Raw genomic sequence first — 24,608 nt, 5'->3', positions numbered from 1 at the left:
TCAAAATCAATGAAAATGAACACACAACAACACAAAATCTATAGGATGCATCAACAATAGTCCTGTGAGGGGAAAAAAAATTTCTAATAGAATATCTAACCATACAACTTAAAGAACTAGAAAGTAAGCGAAAAGAACTAGATGCAAAGAAATTGTAAAGGTCAGAGCAGAAATAAATTACATAGCAGAAAAAAAATTCAAAAGATCACTGAAACAAAGAGCTGGTTCATTGAAAAGATAAACAAGATTGATGAACCTTTAGCCAGACTCACCAAGAAACAAAGATAGAGGACCCAAATAAACAAAATCAGAAACAAAAGAGAAGGAATAACTGACACCACAGAAATATAAAGCATTGTTAAGAAATACTATGAGCAACTATATGCCAACAAATTGGACAACCTAGGAAAAATGTACACATTTCTAGAATCACACAGTCTCCCAAAAATGAACCAGGAAGAGTCAGAAGACTTGAACAGACTAATAACAACTAAAGAAATTGAAGCTGTAATCATAAACTCCCAGCAAACAAAAGCCTGGGCCAAGACGGCTTCATGGGGGAGTTTTACCAAACATTCAAAGAAGAACTAACACCATTCTCCTCAAAATATTCCAAAAAATTCAAGAAGAAAGAGAGCTTCCAAACTCGTTTTATGAGGCCAGCATAGTCCTAATTCCAAAACTAGTTAAAGGTACTGCAAAAAAAGAAAACTAGCCCTGGCCGGTTTGGCTCAGCGGTTGGAGCGTCGGCCTGCGGTACAGAGAGACCCGGGTTCGGTTCCCGCTAAGGGCATGTATCTCGGTTGCAGTTTGTCCCCGGCCCTGGTTGGTCGTGTGGGTGGCAGCCACTCGATGTGTCCCTTCACATCGATGTTTCTCTCTCTCTCTCCCTCTCTCTCCCTCCCGCTCTATCTGAACAAAAAATGGAAAAATGTCCTCGGGTGAGGATAAAAAAAAAAAAGAAAACTATAGGCTAATATCCCTGATGAACTCAGATGACAAAACACTCAAGGAAACTTTAGCAAATTGAATCCAGCAATATATTTAAAAAAAACTATTCACCATGACCATGTGGAATTCATCCCAGGGATGCAAGGCTGGTACAATATTTGCAAATCAGTAAGTGTGATACACCACGTAAACAAAATGAAAGATAAAAACAGTATGATCATAGCAATAGACGCCGAAAAAGCATTTGACAAAATCCAGCACCCGTCTCTGATAAAAATGCTCAGCAAAGTGGGAACAAAAGGATCATATCTCAACACAATTAAGGCTATATATGAAAAACCTACAGCCAACATCATACTCAGTGGGCATAAACTGAAAGCATTTCCCTTAAGAACAGGAACAAGACAGGGATGCCCACTTTCACCACTATTATTTAATGAAATTCTAAAAGTTTTAGGCACAGCAATTAGACAAGAAGTAAAAATAAAAGGAATCCAAATTGGAAAGAGGAAGTGAACTGTCATTATTCACAGGTGACATAATATTGAAAACACTAATATAGAAAACACTAAAGACTCCATCAAAAAATCTACTAGATTTAATAAATGAATTTGGCAAGGTAGCAGGATACAAAATTAACATCTAGAAATTGATGGCATTCTTATACACCAATAACGAACACTCAGAAAAAGAAACTTTAAAAAAAATCCCATTTACCATTGCAACAAAAAATAAAATAAAAACCTAGGAATAAACTGAACCAAAGAAGTTATAAACCTGTTCCCAGAAAGGTAAAAAAAGAAATAGAGGAAGATATATATTAAAAAAAGAAAAAAGTGGAAACATATACCATGTTAATGGATTGGAAAGATCAACATCATTAAAATGTCCATACTGCCGAAAGCAATCTACAGATTCAAAGCAATCCCTATAAAGTACCAACGGCATATTTTGCAGATCTAGAACAAATATTCCAAAAGTTTATATGGAACCATAAAAGACCCCAAATAGCCACAGCAATCTTGAAAAAGAAGAAGAAAGTGGGGGAAATCACATATCAGATATCAACTTATACTACAAAGCCTCACAATCAAAGAGCCTGGTACTAGCACAAGAACAGGTATATAGATCAATGAAACAGAGGACCCAGAAATTAACCCAAGACAGTATGCACAATTAATATTTGACAAAGGAGGCAAGAGCATAAAATGGAGAAAAGACAGTCTCTTCAATAAATGGTGATGGGAAAATTGGACAGCTACATGCAAAAAAATGAAATAGACCACCAACTTACACCATAAACAAGAATAAACTCGAAATGAATAAAAGACTTAAATGTAATTGGTGAAACCATAAAAATCCTAGAAGAAAATGCAGGCAGAAAAATGTCAGATATCATACTTAGTGGAATTTTCACTGATATAGCACTGATTTTCACTGATATTTCACTGATATATAGGGCAAAAGAGAGAAATGAAAAAATTAATAAATGGGACTGCATCAAACTAAAAAGCTTCTGCACAGCAAAAGAAACTAGCATCAAAGTAAAAATGGAACCCACTCTTTGGTAGAACATATTTGTCAATGATACATTGGATAAGGGGTTAATATCCAAAATATATAGGGTACTCATACAACTCAACAAAAGAAAGACAAACAATCCAATTAAAAAATGGACAGAGGACCTGAATTGACACTTCTCCAAACAGAACATACAAATGGCCAGGAGACATGTGAAAAAAAATGCTCAACATCTCTCATCATCAGAGAGATGCAAATTAAAATGACTATGAGATATCACCTCACATCTTCCAAAATGGCTGCCATCAACAAATCCTCAAACAACAAGTGCTGACGGGTGTGGCGAAAAGGGGACTCCAGTACACACTGCTGGGAAAGCAGACAGGTGCAGCCACTATGGAAAACAATTTGGTGCTTCCTCAAAAAATTAAAAATGGAATTGCCATTTGACCCAGTAGTCTCACGTTTAGGAATATACCCTAAGAAGCCTGAAATACCAATCAGAAAGAATATATGCACCCTTATGTTCATAGTAACGCTATTTACAATAGCTAAGATCTGGAAACAGCCCAAGTGTCCATCAGTAGATGAGTGGATAAAAAGCGGTGGTACATACACGCAACGGAAAACTATGCACCTGTAAGAAAGAAAGTTATTTTACCTTTGACACAACATGGAGAGACGTGGAGAGTATTATGCTGAGCAAAATAAGCCAGAGAAAGACAAGTACCACATGATCTCACTTATTTAGGGAACATCATGAACAAAATAAGCTATCAACAAAAAATAGATCTAGACACATGGAATTAGGGAACAGGCTAACAAACCTCAGAGGGATGGGGGTGGGAGGGGTGGGAAGAGATAAACCAAAGAACTTACATGCATATAGGCACAACCAATGGACACAGATATTAGGTTGGGGAAAGCAAGAGGGTGGTGTGAGGGGGTAGGAACAGGGAAGGGGGTCAACAGGGGGACAAAGAGCGACATCTGCAATACTTTCAACAATAAAAAGAAAAGAGAGAGTAGGAGGGTTGTGCGCAGAGAGAGACCCTGGATCTGACCTCAGGAGCCTGGTGGTGGAGCAGCTCCCTGCAGGTGTGGCGGCACAGGCACTGTAGATGCTGGTTTCACGGATTCTGATCCCCTTATCCAGCTGTCTGAATATCTGCAGGGATGACAGGATGGTCCCGATCATTCATTACCATCCATCTGAAGTCATGTGACCAGAGCTCAGGAAGGGCACAGAGTCATTTTTTTAATTCTCTGCCTGCTAGTAATAAAAATAAGTTTATGAAAAAAAGGGGGAAATGTTAAGCATTGTGTTTTCTCACAGCTGTCTGTATTATTTCTCAGCTAATATTCCATTCCTCATGAAAAATGTCATGGGCAATTGTTTTGTTACCAACACAATCTATATTCCGTCTCCTCCAGCTGCTTAAAATTCCTGAGAAAGAATGGCATGGGGAGAATATATTTGTTTTGTTTTTTACTTCTGTGTTTACTGTTCTTAAAAATTAGGCCACTTCAAGCAGGGAAGATGAGGGACTTTGTTTGCTCGGGGGTTACTTATACACAGCGGGGCAAAAGCAGGGTTACAGTTGTGAGTACACGAAACACAGGGTTTATTCTTTTATTATTCTTTATTAATTATTGTATAATTTGCCATTTGAACAACTGTACACCTACTTTTGCCCCACCCTGTACATTGAGTACTCGTTTGCCCTTTCTCTTAGCTCCCCGTTGGCATGCGTGCTACTTGAATGTAAGTTAGCCCTCTGCAGTTGTCTCAGATCTACAGATATGTGGACTCCACCAGGAGCACCGCCCTGATAGCAAATGCAAATAAGGGGATCCCCAGTTTGGGATTTGATCTACAGACAGAACCATACGAGACTTCATTCCTATCTTCCTCAGTCTCCACTGCCTTGCCTGGCTCAGCCCTCCCTTAATGATCTCTGAACGCTCCCAAGTATGTTGTGGTGGGTGCGGCCAGGACCTGACCAGTATGTTGTGGTGGGTGCGGCCAGGACCTGAGCAGTATGTTGCGGTGGGTGCGGCCAGGACCTGAGCAGTATGTGGTGGTGGGTGCGGCCAGGACCTGAGCACGGCTGCCACACGGTGCAGTGACGCTCAGCCCCGTGCTCTGTCAGGGTCCACCCACAGGGTCCTGTGAATGCCAACCAGCTTCTGTCCCAACATCAAGACAGTGTTGTGACGTCCATATGGGGCCACAAGATACCCAGTCTCCTTGCACATGGGTGCTCAGAAATCCAAATGCTGAACCCCTCCCACATCCCCTTCTCTCTGGTAGACTCCCTGAGACTAAAAGGAAGGGGAAATCTGAAATCAACACACCCTCCCAGACGTCTTCATGACAAAACCCAAACTACCAACCTCTCCTCTACTCCAGGCTGCCTTCAGCCTGGCGTGGGCCACAGGGACTATCAGCTGCAGGGTTGTCGCAGGTGATCCTGGAATATCTAGGAGCACAAAGTGCAGACGTTCAGGAGGGGGTGCCATCTGCTCATGAATCAAGTCACGACTTATTTCCCCTCTCATCTCTTCCGCCACGGTGATTCAAAACACGTGTTCCCTGGAATTGCAGAGGCTGGAGGAGAGCATACCCTTCCTTTCCCGCAGCATGCGCTGCCCACCGGCTCATCCACACCCTGCCCAGCGCAGCATGACTCGCAAGGGCCACCTGCAGCTTTTCCAGCTCAAGGGCATCGTGAAAGGGGCTGTTACATGTTCTAAAAAATGTATAGTTTTGGTCACTCTATTTCCTGAGCAAAGTTCATGAGCAATCTCATGAACTAATACACACTGTTTTTGAAGGAAAAAACTAAGGTCATGTGGCGACTTGATACATCTTATCTGCTGAAGCAGTTTCTTCATCTGCAAAATATATCAGAGAAATTAGAGTAAATGGTCCTTCACATCATTTCCAGCACCGATCATCTAGAAAGATTCTGGGTGGAGAGACCATGAGTGGTGACAGGACCCATTTCTGGAAGCCTACCGGCCAGCCTGCAAGCTGATGCAGCCAGCTCAATGTCTGCACCCACTCCAAGCTCCGTCATAATATTTGTAATATGGAATCGCTAGTCTTATATTGTTTTGCTACATATCTCTCATACTAAGTTAACACGTACTCATAATTTTCAACTTGAAGCACTACAAAATCTTGATACTGTCAGAGGGAGAATATGGTCACTTTACTTTTGATAGACTTGAATATAGCCTTTGGAAAATCAGTTTTGTCCTCTGTCCCTATCTTACCAGAATGTTATAGTCTAAACATTCTGGAAAATAGATATAGTTTATCACATATAAGCTAACCTGTACTTCTGTTAGCCATACATTTAGAACGTTCTGGCATTCTGGGCTTATGTTTTCAGACTGTTTTTTGTTAATATTCTTTTTCTTAATCAAATGTCAAGAGTTATTAAACATTCATGAGACACTCATTTTGCACCTTTGCTATAAACTGGTAAGTCTTGACAAGTCTAATAACCTTCAAATCTGAAATATTAAAATATGACCTATTTTTTCCAAATGTGAACAGAGGACAGAAAGAGGAGCAGGGGGAGGGCCCCGCCAAAGGTCACAGTGGGTCTGAGACTCCTGCCTGGAGCCTTATGAGAAACGCAGCAGGAAGGCCTTGGTTTTGCCCCGCGCGAGCCCTGACCGAAGGCTCGGACACACCGCCCAGCACTGACGGCTCATAATCGACGGAGCCACAGTGCTATAATCTGACTCGGTTTTAGGATAAGTATGGTCCCGACGGAGCCAGGCTTCGGATCCTTGTGTCTATCAGTCAGTAGCTTCAGCAGGTGACCTGGCAGGGAAGGTGGGCATAACCCCCCAACACCTGTGGACAAGGGGCCCCTCCTGATGGAAGGGAAAGCCCCAGAAAATGCTGCGGCTGTGCATGGCTGGCAGACAAAGAGGAGGCACCCCAGGGAAGGGGGCGGGGCACGGCCGCAAAGGCCTACTCCAGCCGAGGAGCCAGGCACGACCTGGGGTGCTAGGGGAATGGAGGGACACTCATCCCCACCAAATCAAATACGGTTCTCAGAACCCCGGGAGAGCCTGGACACTTCAGGGTTTGAAACCTTTAGAGGGAATTTTTTGAATGTAGGGAGAGAGTGTAACAATAAATTGCCAACCTTGGAAATTCTCAAATTCTTCCATTGTTTTGCTGATTCAGAAAATATAAGTTGAATGCCTAACCTATGCCACACTAGACTTTGAGGTTATATGGAGGAATAAGCCTCGCCTCTGCCCGAGGGCTGCTCACCAGCTGGTGAGGACAGGCATCTGAGCAGGGACTGACAGCTGAGTGACACGATGTGTAATGGTGGAGACGTGGGAGAACCTACAAAGAAGCCACCTTATTTTGTGTGTTACTCTGTTGCACATGCTAGAGATTTCCTAGAGATGTATACACATCGTCCCATTTAATTACCACAACAACCCTATCCAATGAGCTTTCCTATCCCCCCAACGCATATGAGGCAAAGGAGACCCAGGGAGATTAGATAGCTTGCCCAAGGTCATACATCTTCTCTGGCTTTTCCAACTCATGATGGACTCTCAAGGCCCTGCTTCTGAGTACACATGTGCTGTCGTCGTCTATTTAGCTGGGAGAACAGAGAGAAGCAGCAGGAAAAGAAATCTAATTATTTGACCTACAAATTTCAAATTTGGGGAGTCAACTGGGGAAAGAAAACAGGATTATTTCTGAGATTGAGTACAGTGAACATCCTCCTTTTTTTTTCATTCTAAGCAGTTGGCATATTTTATGAGCAATCTCATGAACTGCTACACTGTTTTTGAAGAAAAAAAACAAGGTCATGTGCCAACCTTATATGTCTTATCTGCTAAAGCAAAGTAAAATGCTTATGCACATTTTTTTCTCTAAAATAAGAGAGATATATTATTGCTGTGGCTATCAACGTGTCTGAGAATGCAGAAATGCTCATTATTCACATAGCAACATAAATGTATGTGGCAATTTACTATACATAGGACCTGCTGAACAAACATCTCCCTCGCCCAAAGAGCTTAGAGGATGTGATATAGAAGAACACAATGGAGGAAAACATCATCTAGACAAATAGGAAGTAGTCTGTGGTCTTTATGGTCAGAAAACTCCATTGAACAGATATTATTCTCTGTTTAAAGTACAGACAGACCATTTTACTGAGCTTCGCTAATAAGTGCTTCTCACAAATGTTATGTTTTCTTACAAATTGAAGGCAAGACCCTCCACCAGCAAAAAGATTACAACCTGCTTTATTGCGATGCTCCCTTTACTGCTGTGGTCTGGAACCAAGTCCACAATATCGCTGAGATATGCCTGCCTGTGTTCAATGATGAGACCTATGTATTGTATTTGTAAATTATGACTGTACTTAATCAGATCTATTATTTTTATGTGTTTTGGGAAACCAATGAAACTGTGTTTCAAAATCAGCTCCTTGGGTATTAAAATTGGAAAAAACAGGACAGTGGTTTAGAAAATGGAGTTGAGAAGTGGGTAGAAAAACAAAATCAGTGTAAAAATTAACATAGGCTTGGTCATGATTTAGAAAGAATCTGCATGAAAGGTTAGGAAAGAGCTGTTTATCTGAGAGAACTGTGTTTCCGGGTTGGGCAATGGGTCAGAGCAGGTCAGCATGGCCCTGTGTAAGTTCCTTCTATCTGGACCCACAGCTTAATCACATGGTCTACACAGGAAAGGCACAAACATGGGTTGTGAATCACTAAAGAAAATGGCTTGAGAAACAGAGATCATCACTACTTTGGCAAGATATTCAAATTAGCTATTATGAAGATGGTGGTGATGAATCAAATTAACTATTGCTGTACAGTTATTTTTAAGCTAAAACATACTATTTTTAAATGTTATGAATGTATCATCAAAATAGCCTCTGGCCATTTCATAGAAGGGTGACCATGTCATTTATTGTCTAAGCCAGGACACTTTTGATGGTAAAGGAGGTACTATTAATCATCCCAGGACACTGTGGGCAAACCATGAGTGTTTCAGGCAAACTTAGACATATATTCACCTCAACTACTTGTGAGCTATATGCAAAATGAGGAAATGATTACCATGTTACCAAGAAAAATCTATAAAACCTGAATCCTCTGTATTCATCTTCAGCCTTCAAGGAAGTCAGTTCCCCCCCAGGAAGTACGATGAATACCAGGCTGCACTCTGCAGAGCCCTCCGGAGAGCCGCCGGGGTAGGTTCAAACCAGTGTGAAGAGTGAGTCTGTCCCTATTGCCCACTGCATTCCTTAACCACTTGTACTGACTTCAAAGAAGCTTTGAAGAAGGGAAAAAAATATCTTTAAGATATGTGTGAAAACCAGAGTAACAAAGGGCACATTTCACAATGTTTCTGGCTCATTGTTTAGAAAAATACTACCTGATGAATGTGGGTCAGCATTTATCCACCCAGCAACTCTGTTCACTCTTCAACAGAAGAATTCAATGGAATGTTAAACTATAAGTTAGCATTTATCAGCCTGGCCACTATGAACATTTTGGACTGGATAATTATTTGTTGAGGGGCTGACCTGTGCATTGTAGGAATGTTTATTAACATCCTTGGCCTCTACCCACTAACTGCCATTAGCACCTCTCAAAGTTTTGACAACCAAAAATGGTTCCAGACATTGTCAAGTGTTCCTAGAGGCCACATAATTCCCAGTTGAGAAACCCTGCTATAGACCACGACCCTTTTTGCCATTCCATCTGCTGCCAACTTGGCCCATGTCCTGACGGTGCACACATCCTTGCATTTTCAGTTGGAAGGAATCTCAGAGGAAATCAATCCTCTCTTCTACATGTTTATTAAAGCATCTGTAACATCCCTGGAAGGTGATCACCCAGATTCTCCTTGACTCTCCCAACATCAGGGAGCTCACTTCTCCATTAGAATTTAATGGTTAGACATTTTGAATATGAAAAAGTTCATTAATGCTGAGCTATAATCAGCTTCCCTGTGACTCCTCCTGAACCTTGCCCCAGGGAGCTCTATATAAGGTATCTCCTTCTTCTGCAACACAGCCCTTCTGTATGTGGAGTCTCTTTCTTCCCAGAGAAGCTTCTCCACTTCCTTCCAAAATAGCTCCCTTAAATGACTCACCTGTTTATCTCTCTGCCTCGGCATCAAAATTACGATGGGAGGTGATGATGATGATGGTGGTGGTGATGATGACGATGGTGGCAATGAGGATGATGGCAGTGGTGGTGCTGACGATGTTAGCTATCATTCATTTGTTATGTCTATGTGCTATATGTTCTTTATCCATTACAATGCAATCCAATGTACTAAGCACACTAACTACACCAAAAGTTGGCAGATTAATTTATCTTAAGGATCATTTCCACGATGTCACTCCCTGCTTCATGCAGCAATGCTAGCTCTCTTCTACACAGCCCTCTCCGAGGCTCTGAGCGCTCCCCTTGGGCTGCCGCTCCTTTGGAAGCACATCAATGCTCCACATTTCTGTTCTGAGAGGCTCCAGTGCCATCTTTCTCATCTCTTCACATCCGCCACATACTAATAATCCCACAACTGCACACGCCTTCCCCTCCTTTCCCTGGAATTCCCTTTACTGCCTCTACCTCCACTCAAACATTGTTCTTCTTCAAAGCCAGGTAAGTCCTCCTTAACTCACTTCTCAATTCACATTTCTGGGAAACTCTTTCAGCCAAGTACTGTGCTGCCCACTGAGATCTGGAACTCATGGCCACTCTCAGATAAATTGTGACTCAGACAAGATTTAGTCATCAAGGAGACTTAGCAACTGCCCCTCCTCCCACTGCCGGCACACTCGAGACAAGTTCACCTTCCCCTCCCCCACCCTCCAAAGTGAGTTCTGTCTTTGCCAGACAGTAAAGCAGAATGAAGAGTATAGATAGCCCTGGCCGGTTTGGCTCAGCGGTTGGAGCGTTGGCCTGAGGACCAAGGAGTCCCGGGTTCAGTTCCTGCTAGGCCCTAGCGGCTAGGGGCACGTACCAAAAAAAAAGAAGAGTATAGATAGAGCAAAGAGCAGCCATATAGGCCAAAAGAGCTATGAGAAGCAAGAAAAGCAAGATAAAAGTCTTGGGTAAATGTCAGGAAAGTGAGGGGTGTTGTGTTTGAAAGGCCTTTGAGCTGCCACCGAGCCCAGGACACATAGGGAAGAGGAGACAGAGTGTCACAGTAGATTATGATTTAGATCACCTTTCGTGTTCTTCTTAAGACACAAGAAATGTTTTTCATGTCTTTTAGCTCCTAGGTTTAGCTCCTAGATCACTTATTTGACTGCAACAGCATAGAAAAGCCTGAGCGAAACTGATCCTCAGTCTATATTTGAGTTATATTCACAACCTATACTGGGACACCTTAGGGTGCAAATGGGGAAACTATTAGTAATTATTCTGGACTAACAAACATAAGCCACTGTGGTGTTGCTCACTGGGATGTTCAGTCACCCTAGCCAAATGACCATTATGAAATGTGGCAAGTGAAGGGATGAGATGAGAAAAATATTTCTTGTGTCTTAAGAACACAAAAGGTGATCTAAGTCATAAGGGATGAGATGGGCCCAGGATATCATGGGCCCAGAAGATGAGCATCTTATCCTATGAGTGGCAAGAAAGAGGAAAAAGTCTGGAGAAGAAAAAGTCTTTCCAACTATGTGGGCCTATGGTAAACTCTCTCTTCTCTGGATTAAACAGCCTATATCACCTGTTAAGAACTACATTATAGCCTATCATCTCATGTTATTTGTTACGTTTTTCTAGTGTTCACAACGAGTAAGAACAAGGAAAACATCAATCTTTTATATCATCTAAAGGAGAAAAAAAAATTATTCTTCTATGTCTCTCACAATGAGAGATACCACAAACAAACAAACAAACAAAAAAAGAAAGGGGGGGGGGAGGGAGGAGGCGAAGGAGAAGAGGATCACAATAATTGCATGTTATTTGAGCAGTCTTATTCCCACAGACCGGGGGAGGTGCACCCATTTTTAATAATTTTTTAATGGCCTTTGGGCAAATGCTCAGTAGTGGGCAATAGTGTAATGTCAGTACTTTCAAGCAAGTAGGTAAACATTCTATTTTTGATTAAAGGAGAGTAGAGGGAACTAGAGTCTCATTTAGTAGGCTTCCTCAGTATCCCAAAACATCACTTACCCGTCCAACACATTTATACACCTACACTGCCAAGTGGAGGTAACCACCATTGTCTTCAGCTGTGAAAAGGAAAAACGCTCATTACACTCACCATCACTTTCCTGCCTCCACCCCCGTGTGCGGCTCCAACATCACACTAGTTGGCTCAACTAAAGCATTTCAAATGCTGTTCTCTACCACCAGGCAGAGTCCAAGAGAAATGGGTGATATCTTTTGTTCAGTTAAATTCAGTGTGATGGCCCGGCAGTTAGAACATCGGCCCGCAGAACAAAGAATCTCAGGTTCAATTCCCAGTCGAGGGCATGTGCCTGAGTTGTGGGTTCGATCCCTAGCCCCAGTCAGGGTCGTGCAGGAGGCAACCAATCGATGTGTCTCTCTCACATTGATGTTTCTCTCTCTCTCTCTTTCCCTCCCTCCCTACAACAATCAATGGAAAATATCCTTGGGTGAAGATTAAAATAAAATTCAGTGTGGTGCAGAACTTAAGACAGCAGGAAATCCGAGCCGTAACCACTGCCTTTCCGCTTGCCTGGGACACAGCAGCTTCTGGCGGGGGGAGCGATCTACTGCAAACCCTTTCCGTGGGCCTCCAGCGTGCACACGGGTGAACAACGTGGGTCTTTCTACTTAACTGTCAAGTTAACATTGACTTTTTGCCAACAGGACAAGAATGTTTTCTCACCTGCCTAAACTGAGGTGGCATTTCCACTGCCTGGTCAGCGTCATATGAAACTGTTTCTTGGGCGTCCAATTATAAGACATATTATTGTTTAAGACATATTTCTAGGACACAACCAGTTTTCCTAATACCTGGCATTTATTTATTCATCTGTGTTGTGTTTAATAAAATAAAACTCAAGTATTATAGTAAAGGAAGGAAGAAAGAAAAGATATTTCCTTATGATCAAGGTCAGGCTGAGAGAGCATCATCAACAATTCACTGGATTCCACAGAACGACAGAGACATGGATAAACTGCCGGCCAAATTGTCATCCCAGCCTGCTCTCCACGTGATTCCTCGGGAAACAAGGGACTCCAATAAGCAGATCCCGTTTTCCAACACCAACATTATTAAGGAGTTCTTAACAAAACTGAACATATATTAATAAAACTACCTTCCTGCTTTCCCGTTAAAATGACATCCTCGCCATCATTTAATGGGAACTATAAATGTCACCTCAAGTTCAGGCTCAGTTCAAGGCAGATTATAACTAAGAACAACCTGTCACAAGTTTTTGGTATATTTTATCTTGTTTTGTAACAAAATACCAAATAATTAGATCAAAGTTTACAGGGAGTTAAAGTTCTAGAAGTCTAAAGAGTAGCCTATCCTTTCATGTTGCTGCTAATAAATATTTTATTGTTACTTGGAGAAAATGTAAGTGAACACAGCAATTCCTCTTCTGTGACTACCCTAGAAATGGTAGTTACTTCTCCATGAACAGAAACAAGAGTTTCCTTTCAGCCCCTTGCCTGTGAATAAAACCTCACTTAGATATGCGGCCAGTATGTCTCTAAACGACTGAGTAAGAGATGCTTTCACTTTAGCTTCAGCCATATATCTATACAAGTAAATATTAGACTTTGGGCAGCCTGTGCTAAGAAAACATTGTTCCCATAGCTGAAGTTTTATGCAATTTACAATTCCTCGTGGTTTCATAATTTAGAGATCCGTTCATGGAGAACATATCTAAATCAATTTTCTAAGGCACTTATAAATTACTGAAATACCATATTCTGCACAGATCAATTTCCTTGAACTAGAGTTGAATATGAGCTTTAGCTTTTTAGGATTTCACCATGTTTGTGAAAATCCCACCGAAGATGTATGATAGATTTGCCTGCTTTCTTAAACAAAATACATGCGTAAACGACTGCCCACAGGTGTTTGAAGGGCAGCCCTGACTCATTCCAGACAGTTCTAGGGAGAATGACTAAACCCGAGAGAAGCAGCAAGAGACCAGTTGAAGTCCGTGCTTGAACTCTAACGTAGAAATCACTCAGACCACCTTTTGAATTTCTCATACTCCTTCTGGTTCAAGTTTGTAAAGTCTCTGGAAAGAAAAACATTTATCCTGAATCCCAAATACTCAAGGACCCACCCTGTGCCACACGCGTTCACAGGGGGACTCCACGGAGGGCTACACAGAGCGGACCGCGCTGGGAGCGCTCAAGCCCGCAGGGCCAAGCAGGTCAAGTTAACTAAGGGACCGATGCTGGATGCAGAGCGAAACACCGCTGCGGACGGGAACAGCCAGAGAGCATGTGGTCTGCCTAAAGGGGGAAGCTGTTTCTCCTCTCTAGCTCTCCTGACTTTGCAAGAGCAGCTAGGAATCTTCGATTTTTGTGTGACTATGCAGAACACACAAAGGTTGTCTCAGATAAAATGTGGCCTGAAGACCATCTTTTGTCAACGCCTAGTAAAAGGCATTGGACTCAAGCTCTTATGTCGATACCACTTAATTTAGGTAAGTTAAATTGATGAGCTGAGTTAAGCAATGTGCAAGTCCTTAAACATTCATCTTGTACCTCTGGACCAAAACCTGTATTAGAAATCCATCCATCCAAATTAGTCCTGTTGATTCAGTCTCCTGATGTCACAGGAATCCATCCACTTCCTTCCATACCCACAGCCACACCTGTCCTTCTTGCCCGCCTCCTCAATAGCTTCCTGAATGGACCCCCGACCTCCCCCACCCCGCTCAGCCCATATCCACAGAGCTACTCATTGCTGCATCCGGGCCAGATCAGGTCCTGTCTCTATTCTCATATGACACTGCCCTCCTGGGAAACCCTTTAACGGCTTCCCATGGCTCTTAGAACAAAATCCAAACTCCTCAAGGTGGCCTGCAAGGCTCTGCCTGATCCGGCCCTTGTCTCTGTCCAAATTCATCTTGTACCACTGTCCCTTCACTATACTACACCTTTATTGGCCAAGCTCTGTAAGACTCTCACACATGCGAGCTTCTTCCCACCTCGTGTCTCTATAACAGGTTTTACTTTTTCCTGGAATGTTCTTCCCTTGGCTCTTCGTCCAGCTGAGCCTTTTTGTCTTTCAGATCTCAACTTAAGTATCAGCTCCACGGAAAAGATATTCATGAGTGCTGTAGTGGGTTGAATTGTGTCCCCCAAAAGGATATGTTCAAGTCTTAATCCTAAATACCTACTACGAGTATGATGTTATTAGGAAATAAGGTTTTTGCAGATGCAGTCAAGTTAGGTTGTGGTCATGCTGGATTAGAGTGCACCAAATCCAATGACCAGCGTCTTTAGAAGGAGAGATTTGGAGACACAGTCACCCACACAGAGAGAATATGACCATGTGAAGACAGAGGCAGAAATTGGAAGCAACTAGAGGCAAGAATGTCAGGAAGAGCCAGCAAACTAGAAGAAAGTGAGGAAAGACTCTTCTCTGAAACTTTCAGAGGATCGTGGCCCTGCAACATCTCTGTGTAGACTTCTAGCCTCCAGAACTGTGAGAAAACACATTTGTTACAGCAGCTCTAGGGGACTGATACAATCACCAGTGTGCAGTAAGTTCCTCCTGTTAGTTCTTTCTCACACTGTGAGGAAGTGTGAGCCTCTTCAGTTTGTAATTATTCATCAGTCTGTTTACCTGTGTCTCTTCCACTAGACTCTGAGAAGCACGAGGTCAGAAACCAGGTCCATCTACCTAGATGGTCCCCGTCCTATAGAAGGTGCTCGATGGAGGCTCATTGAGTTCTGTGCATGGGGCTTTACTACGTCCTACTCTTTGGAGCTCTTCATGTGTGTGATGGTTTATCCTAAAACTAAATAGTCCCAGGTTGCCTGTCTGAAACCTACTAGTTCTTCTGTCCTCTGAGAATCCCAGAATTATAGTGCTGGAAAGAATCTTAGAAATCTCTCAGCTCACCACCACCAGCAGCCCCACTGGTGCGAAACCGGTGCCCTCTGCACCAGCCGGTGGGGCCTGCTTCTGGCTCGGACCCGCGCTGAGGCCCAAGGCGCTTCCCCCCCAGGCCGAAGGAAGCGCGTGGCTCGTGGCAGCCAGTCACTGTTCCGTGGTATTTTTGTTTAATTAGAATAAAAGCAGCGTAAGCCTAGCAGTGCCCTCCTTAGATAGCATCTGCGCGATGTCATTCCCTCGTTTAACGAAGTCAGGCTCAGTTATATACACTCTGTATTTTTTATAGACATAGAAATAGTGGAATAATGGAAGGAAAAGACAACACAGAAAACAAGAGACAGCTGAGGTCCCGTCCACACCCACCGAGGCTCCGGCCCCACCCAGCCCGCGCTCCCACGACACAGCAGCGGCTGGGCCTCGGTCACACGGGGACACTGCAGGCTTCCCCAGCCTGGGGGTCGCCCAGTGGCCACAGAGGAGGCCCAAAGCCCTTCTTACACCAACTCTACGTCCCCTCACTTCCTGCTCCAGTGCAGATTGGCTTCCCGCAAGAACTCCACTCCCTCAAGTAGGCCCTGCCCACCGCCCACCGGCATCATCTGCCCCATGGATTCGTCTGCGTGGAGCTGCCGTGAACAGCGCCACGGACTAGGTGCTTCAAAGACCGAAACGTGTTGTCTCAAAGCTCCGGGGCTGTAAGACTTAGACCCCGGTCTCAGAGGGCTGGTTCTGCTGCGGCCCTGAGGGAGAACCTCCGCTCCAGCTTCTGCGGGTCTGCAGGCATCTTGGCAATCCTGGGCATAGAGCTGTGGCCTCCGGTTCTGACTGCGTTGTCGGTGTCTCCAAATGATTATCCCTCTCTGCCCCTGCGTCTCGCTGTCCTTGTAAGAAGGTTACGGCCTGCTCTGATGATCTCATTTGAACCTGGTTACCTCTGGAAGGACCCTATTTCCAAACAAGGTCCCTCTGAGGTATTTGGGTTAGGACTTCAACAGATTTTTCTAGAGGGACACAACATGGCACAAAACACCCTATAACCTCAACAAGACGATCACACCATAGTTTAACATCAAACTGTTTCTCAGTGTCTGAGTTATTCATTTTGAAATAGTGTTTCATCAACCACTCAATCCAGATTCGAGTATTCCAAGCTCATTCAGATTTTTTATTCAACTTTCCCTCAAAACACCTTAGGATCCTGGTACACCCTGGGTTACATGTTTACACACACACACACACACACGCACACACTGGGCAGTCACTAGGTGCTATGTATCAGGGGTTTGGGGTGCTTTTCAGGCCTCCCCTTGCCCAGGTTCTGAACAGAGTGCACACATAGACATAAAACCAATGGGAAACAGAAAAGATCATTGATCTGGAGAAACACTCGGCACCTCATAGCAAACCTCTAACAGAAAGTGGAGAGGAGAAGATGGCATAATTTCCACCTCCTGCTCCAAATTTAGATCTTGGAAGCAATGTACCACACCCACCTGTCTCTAGGAGAGGGAGCGGGCTGCAGAGCGGGTTCCAAGCTCACGTACATGGCAGGTTGTTCAGAAGTGGCCTACCGGCCAACCTCAGTGCATGAACACAGTGAAGGAAGATCACCAGCATCAGAACCGACCAATAGCCCAGCCACCTGACTCATCTGGAAGAAGTAGCTCAAAAGAAAAAATACAAGCTCAAGGAGCTGAGTGGCAGAGAGAGAAAATTGTTGCACTGATGCTCCCTGAGAGGGGAGAACACTCTGTGGTCTGAAAACTGAAACCTACAAGACAGGTTTACCCTCTTCCCCGTTCCACACCCCGCAGCGAGCTTTTTAAATACAACATCACACTTTCTTTTCTCAACACTCTCATATGGTAAATATTTTTATACCTATTTTATAGATAAGGGAACTGAAGCCTAGCGATGTAAATAATCGGACTGTTTGTTAGGCCAACAGGTTTAGGTAGGAAGCCAGAATTCAAAGCCCACGTCTGACTCCAAGCAGCAACCTAGAGTGTGCTCACTTCCATTCTGGGTTAATAAATGATTCATGATGACCCGGAATTTATTGGTTGTAATCAGTGAGTTTGGATTTACCGTTTTGCCAAGGCTAGACAGATTGGCTTCCAGAAGTTTATTACCAGGAGCCTCTTTATACCCACAAACGGAAAGAAAGTCTATTCAAACAGTTGTAATTAGCTTGTCCTGGAGTCCAGCCTTAACCAGGTGGAGATGCAGAGAGGGCCTACTGCCAGCCAAGGCCACTTTCCAGTGTCTCCCAGAATAATTGATGGCATTTGTGTCCAGCTTGGCCTTCGTATCAGGACCACCTCAGTGTCTGAGAGGCATATGTTCTTGAAATACAATCACATTTTTCAAAATTATAATTAGAAATATATATATATATCTGGTAAAATGACACTTCAAACAGATGAATCAGTTAAACAGTTTTTAAAATACCACTTTAAAACCAGGAAAGATGACACCCAGAAGGCTGTGTTGGGAGAAATGGCCACTCTTTTCTTGTGTGGCCACAAGACCCTGATGGGCAGGTAAATTTTCACTCTCTGGTGACAAAACCACTTTATAAAGACCACTTTTAAACCTTCTTCAAGGTGATAAAAGAAAATGATGAATTTAACTCATATTTCATTGAAATAAAAAAGGAATAGCTGCCAAATTTAATAAGTTCCCCCAAAACAGCTAATAAGGTCACACAGCTGGTAAAATAACCAGGAAGAGTGAGCGTTGACCCCTCCGGCTCTCATCCCTGCAAAGCGGGGGCTGCCTGCGCCGCGCCCCAGCAGCCGGCAGTGAGCCGGAGAGGATGCAGAGCAGAGCCAGCCACGGGGACGACTTACCGGTGAAACACCAACCACCCAACTGAGAAACAGCGCAGGACATGGTGAACCCAAGTACCATAGCAATACAGTAAAAATGAAAAAACTATAGTAGCAACTTAAAGTTTTATAATTCAACAGTTCCTGAATATTTAAGAAATCTTTTAAACAATCAGTTGAAAGCAAAAAATAGCCTCTCTCTAATTCTAAATATTATACAAAAATAACTCAGCGTACTTTCAAAATTCCATGGTAGTGTTCACAACGAGATGTCTGAGAAGCTATTTAGATCTGAGTATAAGAATCCACTCATTTGCCTTGTTATTTTTTTAAATCTTATTTCAAATTCTTTGTCTTTAAATCTTATGTCACATATATAAAAATATATAATTCTCATTAAATGAATGTTTATTAATGTGATGCTTTCTTTTAATTTATTTATTTTTAATCTTCACTAAAACACTCTTCCATGAGCGCAACCACACTGCGTGTGTGCACAGTGACGCGGCTGAGGCCAGACCCCACTGGCAGATCCGGGAGCCACGAGAAACGGCCACCCCGGCGAGTGTGGCCTGTGAACCCATGCTTACTTCAGTGACATGAATGTTACCCTTTGATCAACGAAATATGTTGATTATAAATTTTGCAATATAGGCGTATAATTGTTTCTTCAATTCAAGGAACATTGAATGGGAGAGAAAATAATATCCCCAGAGACTGAGATCACGAGCCAGACCTAAGCGACGTTGCAGCCAGAGCGCCCAGTCCCTGTGACAGCTGGGAACCTTGAGCACGCAGCCTACTAGAAGTGGCCCCAGGTTGGTTTTGCCCCAACCAACTGGGAGAAACAACACAAATACATTCTGAAGAAAGTCACTTTTAACACAGAATCAAAGATTTCAAGCATAAAAAATGTAACTATTAGAATATGAAGGTATGCTCAAGCAGTCTCCATTTTTAGGTATAATGTGCTCCTGGAATGAAGAACTAAACAGAAGCCTGCCTCAATGTGGCCTCAGCGTGCTCTGTCATCTTCGTTGTGCAAACATGGTCAGAGTCCCTGGGAAAACCACCACGTGGTCAAGCAAACATGGAGAGAAGTGTAATATGATCCCCACCATATAGGTCTTTGTTAGGACATATCGTATGTATGGATCATCAAAGGCAAAGTATCAAAAAGAGAGACAGAGATGCCTGTGTCTTCAATAGAACCAGGTCAACTTTAGAGAAGAGAACCAGGATGACAATTCCTAACTTTTGAATAAATAGATGGCAAGATTTTAAAAGGTCCTATGTAAGTATGGCTGTTATTAGTTGTCATATCAGATACAAATCCATTTTCAGTATTTAAAAAATTATTTATTTTATAAGCTTTGGTGGAGAGGTAATTTATAAACAGTACAAAATCCGGAAGCCAAATGTTAAGATATGAGTAAATTTGAGTACCTAAAATTTTTTACTGCTCTTGTTGTAGAAGGTATTATAGACAAAGTTAAAAATAAAATAATAGTATGGGAAAATATTTAAAATGTATATAGAAAACGCAAATTTCACATGGTAAGTGTATTTGCCTTAGTGGAGAGTGGGTCTTCTAGACTTTCCTGGAGAATGTAAGTCAGTGGGGTCTCTGGTCTCGTAATAAATCCCTTCTAATATAGACACCTCCTTGAGCCTTCTGATTCCTCCCTCACCACTCTGTCAAGGCAGTCTGGCATCTCTGTAAACTGTGTGCAAGCTTCCAGGAGCCACCCACGTGGCTCCAGGCCGCCTTGCTAGGACCTTCAATGCCCAGTCATGGGAGTCCCATGGCAGTCAATGTACTCCTCATCAGCTTCTGATTTCACCTTCATTCATTCACCACTTCAAGATCCACTTCCACATGTGTGCTGGCAGTTCACACTGTTATATATTTACCAACTCTTGTAATTCCTTGACCGAGTGCACTGTTTATCCTAGAACAAGAACTGCATTCCCCAGTGAGGCTGTGCTGCACCTTGACCCTAGATTATCGTTTGGAAGGAAGGCAATGAGGCAAGACGGGTCTAACACTGAGAATAATACATCTGCCATGGATGAAGTTTTTGCAGTCTCTACGGTTTTTAAAGGGAGGCTACTCTCTTCCTACTTGAAAAAAGGAGATGCTTCTGCTGGCCTGGTAGATTCAGGGTAATTTCAGGTTAAATATTATCACACTCATCCATCTTAATGTCGCATATCAGGTGCCAGGGTACCACTTTTTCTCTATCAAGGTCCTAAATTTCATGTAGGAGACTGGTAAAGCCTATGCATTCATTCTGCTAGCTCAGATACCCTTAAAATTAAACCTTGAGCTTCACTTTCAGCACATTCTGAAATAAAGCTGTTGAATATAAAAGTCCTTAGAAATATTCAACTATCTAACATGGGAGCCACCAGCTACATGTGTCTAATGAAGATTTGAAATGTGGCTATTCCAAACTAAGATATGCTAGAAGTATAAATTGCATCCTGGATTTTGAAAACTTAGTATAAAAATGTAAAAAGCGTATTAATACGTTTTTATATTTATTACCTGTTGAATTATAATATTTTGGATATATTGGGTTAAATAAAATTTATTATTGAAAGTAATTTTGTCTGTTTCTTTTTATTTTTCCATTTGTGCCTACTAGAAACTGTACACCTACATACGTGGTTCCCTTCTGTTTCCATGAGGCGTGGCTTCAGAGGCTGCCCGGGGCTCTCGGGTGTCAGGGTGTGCCTCGAGGTAAGAGTTGGCTAAGTGGAGCTTACCATTTTCTTTTCTCAAGGATTCTTAACTGCATAAAAGTCAGTCCATTTTAGTTTGCATTTTTCCAAACACATTAAACTTTACAGCACAAAGTGTGAACCTTCATGTGTACAAATGTTAAAGGATCATGTAGGAAGTTGTGGAATCCAGGGTGGGACACAGAATATGACAAGAGTCTATTGAATTACAAATCTGTGAAACAACCTCACTGAAGGGACTTGGGGGATGGGGAGGAACATGCTCTCCTAAATGGCTTTGGACTGAACGAAGTCTACAAGACTAAAAGCCGAAGGAACTGTACAAAAATACTGAATCGAACTCACAACATCTTGGTGGGATGAGACTCCAACTAACTGAGCCACCCAGCCAGGGCTCACATGACCTCGAGGTTCATGTTGCACATGTTCACGAGGAAAAAAGAACAAGCTGTCTAATATCTCTCTTATTAAGGCACTAATATCATCATGAGAACCCTGTCCTCTTAGCTTCGTCTAACCCTAGTTATTTCCCAAAGGCCCCATCTCCAAATATTATCACACTGGGGGTTAGGGCTTTGACGTATGAATTTGGGGGAAACACAAACATTCCATTCATTATAGTCATGATTATAGCATATCTTTGATACATGTGATAAGAATGACACTTTATCTCCATGGTCTTATTCCCAAAAATGAGGAAAACATAAGACAAATCTCAATTGAAAGACAATATCCAGCCCCACAAATGTGGCTCAGTGGATTGAGTGTCATTCCATGGACTGAGAAGTCCTAGTTTGATTCCTGGTCAGGGCACTTGCCTGAGTTGCATACTCAATCCCCAGTATGGGGTGTGTAGGAGGCAGCCGTTCAATGTTTTTCTCTCTCACATCGATGTTTCTACCTCTCTTTTCCTTACTTTCACTCTAAAAAAATCAATACAAACATATTAAAAAAAAAGGGGGGGGGTAGTATCCAAAATACCTGACCAGGACTTCTCAAAACTGTCAAGATATCAAAAACAAGGAACATCTAAAAAACAGAGAGACAAGACAATTAAATGTACTGTGGTATATTGGATTGGATTCTAGAACAGCAGAAGGACATGAGGTAAAAACAAAGGAAATCTGAATGAAGTATGAACTTTAGTAATTATAACAGATACACCGTATTTATATAAGATGTTAACAACAGGTGAAACTAGGTATGGGGAATATGGGAACTCTACTATTTATACAATGTTGCTATAAATCTGTTCAGTATTAAAACTGTTATAAAATTAAAAGTTCATTAAAAAAGAAGATGCTTCTAAAAATCTTCCACAATTATTTTCCTGAATAATAGTTAAAATTAAAATTTGAATTGATCATTTTAAAAACTGTATAGATACAGATAAAGAAGGAATTTATGAAATATAAAGTAGAAAAAAATATACACAAGAAAAGTAAAAGAAAAGGATGAAAAATATAAAAGAGAGGGTAAAACATATAGAAGGTACAGTGAGAAGGTCTAATATATGTATATTTGCAAAAGTAGCAATAATAAAAGAGATACTGGCATTAAAACACAGTTTCAAGAAGCCTTAAGGACCCCAAGCAGAATAAATTATTTTAAAATCCACACCATGATAAAATAGCTGAAAAACGGTAAAAAGCAGCTAGAAAATAAAGACTAATTGTCTTCAAAAGAATAATAATTTGGAATGATGACTTCTCAATAGAAACGAAAGAAGTCAGCAGATAATGAAATATTTGCTAGACAAGCTAGAATTATACACCAGAGGAAAATTTTCTTAAAGAAGAAAAGTGAAACAAAGCCACTTTCAGACAAACAAAAGCTGAAATAATTTGTCATTTGAAAACCTGCACTAAACAAAAATGATCCTACATGAAAAGACTGATATGGAGGAAGAAATGAAGAACAATGAAAATGGTAAATATGTGAATAGATATGTAGGCAAATATGAACAAATGCTGAATGTATAAAACAATAACATTAATTTGTTTTAAATATAAAAAGAATTAAAAAGCACAAAAATTATGACATATAGGTTGGGATAGGTAGCATATGGAATTAAAGTTTCAAAAATCCTTGCATTATCCAAAACATAATAATTTATATTAGACTTTGATAAATTTAAAATGCCTGTTATAATCTCTAGGTGATATAGAATCATAGTAAAATCATATATGCATTCCAAGATAATAAAGGGAGAAAATGGAATAATAAGGCATAATCCAAAAGAAGGCAATAGAGGAGATGGAGGAAATTAAAAAAAGAAAGCACAGATGAGATCAATAAAAGTACACAATGATATGGTAGATTTAAACCCAACTATATTAATAGCTATACTAAATGTAATAAATGAAATGCTCTAATTCAAAGACAAAGGTTGTCAGACTAAACATTTTTTTTGGAGGATATGCTGTTTGCAAGAGACATCTAAAAATAAAAGAATACAGGTAAAATTAAAGTAAAAAGATGAAAAATTATATACATGTAAACACTCTCCTAAAAATATCTTGGATAGCTATATCAATATTAGAAAAAATAGGTTTTAAGGTGAAAAGCATTAATAAAACTATAGACTTAACAATGAAAGTTTCAATTCTCTAGGAAGACATTTAAAAATTCTAAATTTGTAGACATCTAATACCATAGTCTAATACAAAACAAATATTAATTAAATTAAAAGAAAATATCAACAAATCCAAAATCATGAAAATGTATTTTCAACAAATCTCTCTCAGTAACTAATAAAATTAATACATAAAATGTCAGTATAGATATAGAAAATTTGAGCAACACAATTAGGAAACTTGACATAATGGATATCCATAAAATATTAAAACTAAAAATAATAAAATATATATTATTTTAAAGTACACAAAAATTTCCCCCAAAATGATTGAAATCATACAGCATATAATCTCTAACCATACTGCAGTTCAGCTGTAAATCAATCCCCAAAAGGTAACCAGATATCCCACTCCTGAGAATATGCTGAAGAAACCGGGCTGCTGGCCCCCAACCCCAAAGTCAACCCTAAGGAAAACAGCAAACTTTGAGAAAACTTGAGGTGATAAAGGTTCTTCTGAATGTGTGGCGATTGGATAGTGGCTTTGGCTAGTGGATGACAAATCCTGACAAGGCTGAGGAATGATAGAATTGGGGGGAGGGGGGGACTATTGGAGTTCTGCCTTGCTTCTCCCTTGCCCTTTCTTTTGATCTAACATATCTTCCATCTCACCTGCGGTGACAGACTGCTGGTCCAGCCGTCCCCTGCAGTAAAATAAGGCCAGCACAAAACTCTATACTAGAAAAACACATAGGGACTGAACTGAAGATATCCATTTTTCAATCTTTTCACCTCAAAATGCCCACAGCTAGTAAATTAATAATCTAAAAACAATCTCCTGAACATTGGAATAATAGAAGTTCTAAAAAGAGACACATTTTTCTGAGTG

This window comes from Molossus molossus, unplaced genomic scaffold (genome assembly GCF_014108415.1).
Source record: "Molossus molossus isolate mMolMol1 unplaced genomic scaffold, mMolMol1.p scaffold_m16_p_12, whole genome shotgun sequence".
In the NCBI taxonomy this organism is placed as follows: domain Eukaryota; kingdom Metazoa; phylum Chordata; class Mammalia; order Chiroptera; family Molossidae; genus Molossus; species Molossus molossus.
This window is presented reverse-complemented; position numbering follows the sequence as displayed.